This window comes from Colobus angolensis, unplaced genomic scaffold (assembly GCF_000951035.1).
Source record: "Colobus angolensis palliatus isolate OR3802 unplaced genomic scaffold, Cang.pa_1.0 Scaffold84, whole genome shotgun sequence".
Classification (NCBI taxonomy): domain Eukaryota; kingdom Metazoa; phylum Chordata; class Mammalia; order Primates; family Cercopithecidae; genus Colobus; species Colobus angolensis.
Window position 1 is genome coordinate 6,228,403 of NW_012122265.1, and position 5,486 is coordinate 6,233,888.

The 5,486-nt window shown below is 35.4% G+C and overlaps 1 pseudogene across 1 annotated transcript; it reads right to left on the reverse strand.

The window, feature by feature from the left end:
* Positions 1-2,798: 2,798 nt before the first annotated feature.
* On the reverse strand, positions 2,799-3,739 carry LOC105503270 (annotated as a pseudogene). The gene has a single exon (XR_001000457.1). The product of XR_001000457.1 is annotated as an uncharacterized protein C14orf119-like (transcript).
* Positions 3,740-5,486: the final 1,747 nt, after the last annotated feature.

Below are 5,486 nucleotides of genomic sequence, written 5' to 3' on the forward strand. Positions count from 1 at the left end.
ATTACTTCAAATTAAGAGAAAAAGAGCAGCACTTTCAAGGCCTAAAGACAGAGTGTTCTTCTGAAAACTGTCATCTGTAGTCTTGGGGAGACTCGGCAATCACAACTTTATACATTAAGAAAACAGAAAATTAGTAAGGCCTGAAGGAAATAGAGTCCATTAGGATAAAATTTAAAATCAGATGGCTAATATATGTAAAAATTGTTCCAAATAAATTAAAATCCACCTTTAGGACAATGAAGAACAGACATGTCTGTAAAGGAAAATGATTTTAAATGTGAAAGAAAACCTTCACAGTATTTGAGAGGATTTAGATTAAAGCAATGAGAGAGAAAATCACAGATATGGGAGAGAAAGAATAAAGACTCACTTTTTCATGGTTTTTATTACTGAAGGAGAGACCAAAACAAAAAACAGAAATAATAATCATACAACATAGATAATAATTTTCCTAAGTGGAAGAAAGCAAAACACTTTATCTAAAGTGTTGTAACTTTAGCTCACATTCTGGTGAGCTTTTACTCTCAAGATTACAAAAAAAAATCTTACAAGCATTTAGGCAGAAGGAAAAATAATTTCCCACAATAGCAATTGGTAGCATTGAAGGATGCTTAGAGGAGTTTAACCTCCTCCACTCCAATAGTCTCCGATCAGTTGCTCAAGGCACTCTAAATTAAAACAAAATATAAATAAAAATATATTCTTGCAGTGTAACCATGGTTTTGAGTCCCAAAACATCCTTCCTGTCACCCATCGCCAACCCCTTTAGATTGCTATACCTAATGCTTCCTGTATAGTCATTCTGGAGGCACCATTCTTGAAGACATATTTAGCTAAATGAGAAATAAAATCAAAAGTAAATGAAAAATGGGAACTATAACACAGAAAATCACTGGTGGTGAATGCCAACCAGTATGTTTTAAGGTAATTTATTCAAAAATGTATTGATTCAAAAGATTCATTGAATGTCTTGTATATGAAAGTTGCTGTTCCAGGGACTACGTATATAACAAAAAAACAAAAAAAATTTATAAAAGAACATTCTTTTTTAATGTCTTTGAGTATGAGATACCTGCATATTTCTAAGAATTTAAGATTTAAAAAAAAATACATTGCAAAATGATAAAAGCATGGTGTTTCCACTTTGAATTTTGTTTTTGAGCTTCCTTTTTAAGACCTAAGTGACTTGTTTCATTTCCTGGCCAAACTTATGTGTTAGGAGATAATATGGTTTAAGCCACCAATGTGATGATTTACAGCCCTAAGACTGAAGGGAATAGGAAAAGAATAAGCTCAACTGTCAGGAGACTATGTTCACTTGGTCATTCTGGGAAGTAGTTTAAATGCCCAAAAGACTGCACTCAGGAGGCAAATCTTGATGTTGCCACTTTATAGCTGACAGATCTGATGTAAGTTGCTTAACTTCTCTTACCTCTCATTGAATTCCTTAATGGAAGAGAAGGTTGCCTGAGATAATATATGTGAAATGGTTAGGATAGTAACATAGTTTGGCTCTGTGTCCCCACCCAAATCTCTTCTCAAATTCTAATCTCCATATGTCGAGGGAAGAACCTGTAATCCCTACAGGTCAAGGGGAGGGAGGTGATTGGATCATGGGGGCAGTTTCCCCCATGCTATTCTCATGACAGTCAGTGAGTTCTCATAAGATTTGATGGTTTTATAAGGGGCTTTTCCCGCTTCACTCTCTTCTCACACCTGCCACCATGTAAATTGTGCTTGCTTCCTCTTCGCCTTCTGCCATGATGGCACCTTTCCTGAGACCTCTTAACCATGCTTCCTGTTAAGCCTGCAGAACTGTGAGTCAGTTTAACGTCTCTCCTTTATAAATTACCAAGTCTTGGGTAGTTCGTTTATAGTTGTGTAAGAACGGACTAACATAGATAACTTCCTTGGGACATGTGTTAAGTGGATATGGTCTTTTCTTTTTTTCTTTGAAACATAATTCCTAACCAGTGGTAACTGTATCTGATACATACCAAATTTTCTTGCCCAAAATATTAGTATCATTTCTGGTTGCTCTTGAAAATAGGAAAATATGTAGAGATAGCCATATAGAGAAAACAATTTTCTTTTCAGAATTAATTAGAAAAGATAGAATAAACAAAGACAATACATGATTAAATATGATTTTATTAGTTGGGAAAAATTCATTCTAGTTTTGATTTGCACTGGGTGATGGGCGCTTAGCAATTAGCAAGAAGACTCAGGTTAAGTTTTTCTGACTTTTTGTAATTAGAAAATTAAAATTGTACTTCAATGAAATTTGCTCTTTGTAGGAATCTTTGGAGTGATTTCTTATTTTTTTTCTGCAGAAGTCCTCTATGGCATGGTTGTAGTCGCCTCCTTGCCACCCAGCAATTAAATTCTAGGCAACATGCTGTGTCCTTTAGAAGTTTCTGTATTTCTGATATTAAATGGAAACTTCTAAGGATAAATATATTTTTCTCCTTAAAAAAAAAAAAAAACAAACCTAAATGTTTAAGATCCTAGTGTCTGAAAAAAAAAGCATGGCTGTAGTTTAATCTTGTTTCACTAAAATAAGAAAAATAATAAATTGACCTTATTTGGGGCCAAGAAATGCAATCTATTTGATGCTATTTTAAGGAGATGATTTGCTTTGAAATAGACAAGAGGTTTGATTGAGATAATTTGTTTCTGTTTTAAAATGTTTTATTTCAGACATGGATGAATAAAGACTTTTTAGTTATTCTATCTGTTTCAGCATGGACACTAACATTATATTTTCCATATTTATTGTGCTGAGCATACATTTTTTTTCCTGATTTTTCATAATTTTATTAAATCATCACTGGGAAAACTAATGGTTTGGGTATCACACAATTACACTAGAATCTGATAGGAGTGGTAAAACCAGCCAATGGAATCCAGGTAAATTATAAAAATGCCACCTTTTATTGTTCTGTCTTATTTCTGGGGAAAGGAGGGTTCTACTTATACACTTCCTGAGCCAGCAGTGGGCCTGAGTTATAATGTGTAGGTTCCTTTTGGTTATAGCTGCAGAAGCAGCCATCAAATTCTTGAGGATTTGACATCTCTTAGAAAGAAGCAAACTAGTAGACTAATAAGCAGGATTGCTTAGATTGATAATATTTACAAATAGGAGTCCAGTTGACATGCTATTACTGTTGAAATAACCATGCCTATACTGGTCAGTGAGTTCAGTCAGCTGGTCGGAATACCAGTTCCAGAGCTTTAGATGACACATTTGAATTATCATTGTAGAGAGTCATGGCCTTGGCTCCATCAGCTATGGTTATCTTCTTTGGTCTGAATGCCTATCAGTCCTTACCAGCTGTAGCAGCCACTGCTTGGTAAAACTTTGCCACGAAGTCTGGCTCACTGAACTCCAGCTGACAGATTCATTGCACTCCTGCTCAGCCCAGCCTCGAAACCACTGATCCCAAAGACGTAGCTGGCACTCAAAGATAGAAGGTGGTCGGTCTGCCCCAGACACACTAAGCTGCTCCAGACTATCCAGCAGTGACTGTAATTTTTCTGGCACTGCTTTAGCTACCAGGTCCTCTAAGAAACGTTCACGCGGGGGACCTGACCAATTGGCAAACCAGTGAAGAATACACTTCATCTCCTGGGAGGTGATGTAAGACATCGGAGGAGGGGAAGGGTTAGTATTGTGTGGTACTGAGGGTAAGAGAGATGGGAAGGATAGCGGCATTGAAGAGGATGACTCCAGTGGCATCCTCCCCTTTTCTCTCGGAGGGCACCCGAAGATTGTCAGGAGTCCTTAGACTCCAAGTACCGCTGCAGCTTCCAAATTTCCTGAAAACCCTAAGCTGAGCATACATTTTTAAAAGTATAGAGTTCTTAATAGCCTGAATTCTGATAAAATTATAAATATGTATGGGATGATATGTAATAGACTCATGTCTATAATTTACTTATCTCCAATTCTTACATTTTTAAAATAAATAGTAATGACAAGTCGGAATAATCTAAAATATCCAGAGAACCTTATAAATGTATCATTTCTTCAGCGCCATGAGTTGGTAATTTATGACCCACAGGCCAAATCCATTCAGCTGCCTAATGCCTCATTCATTTACAAATTGTTTATGGACGCTTAGGCACCACACGGGCAGAACTGGGTAATTGTGGCAGAGATTGTTACATGCCGAGCAAAGCCTAAGACATTTACCACTTTACTCACACCCTCCATATCTCACCTCTTCCCTATTTTACATCTAGAATGGATGTCCACTAGGCTTAGTGAATGTGGGTAAAGGGAGAGTTTTTTTAATTTGAAAGGTTAAACAAATACCTGGAAAAAAATGATTGCTAGTATGAGTGATGATGATGGAAGATAAAGCCCTCTGCATTCTGCAATTGGCAAGTGCAGACCCTAGCATATCAGCACCTACTTGCTAATTTTAAAGTTAAGGTTACCAGTTGGTGATATATGCAATGCTGTTAGCTGTTGATAAATGTGAATTTAAAACAAACAAAGAAGGGTTACTAGATATTTGATAAAATCTTAGAATATAAAAATAAACCAAAAGTAAACAAAAGCGAAAAACTGACCTGGAATGACATAAAAATAATTCAGAGAATAGAAATGATAATTTTTCCTTCTAGGTAGTGGATTAGCATGCATCAGATTATTGCTTCCGTGAAAATAACTAGAAAAGCCAGATAACTTTAAAAAAAATCTATTTGAAGATGTTGGAGTGTGGCCAAATTAATGATAACCAGAGGGGTCAAAATTCTAGAGAAAGGAGAACTGCTAAGATGTAACCTGATATTCCGCAGCAGATTTTTCTGTGGGAGCATTTGCTAATTTGGGACAAGAGGCTGCAAATTCAGATTAATAATATGTGGCTGATTTTCCTCCAATGCATTTGGCAAATCTGAAGCTGCATAAACAGAGAATGGCAGGGAGGTGTGAAGGTGATTGATACCAGTTAAGTTGTTATCGATCACATCAAAAACTCATTAGATAATGCCACAAACTGTAGGTTTAAAAAATGATACAAATGTATAACTTGAAAATAAAGAAATAGGGATTATAAGCATTAAAACCAAAAACAATTAAAATGGCTATTATGGAAAATAGAAAATAGTTCAGAATTTACTGACAACTGATAGAGATAGATCTTCATATCAAAACTGGTGTACTATAACTAAAATAACACTTATGGGAAAATACATACCATAAAAATCGCATAGAAAAGCAAAGAAAGATGGAAAAGTAATCATTTTGGCATTTTACTGAATCAATCAGAGAAAGAGCAGAATAAATTCCCCCCAAAATATTGAAAAAAGGAAGTAACAAATATACAAATCAATATTACAGAAATGGAGAAAATACATGTATATCAAAATATTTTCTTTTGAAGCAGAAAAATTCCTGGTAATATTGAATAAGAAAAAGGAAAAGGCAAAATATTTAATGTTAATAGTGAAAAGTAGAGTGTAAACAAACGCATTAG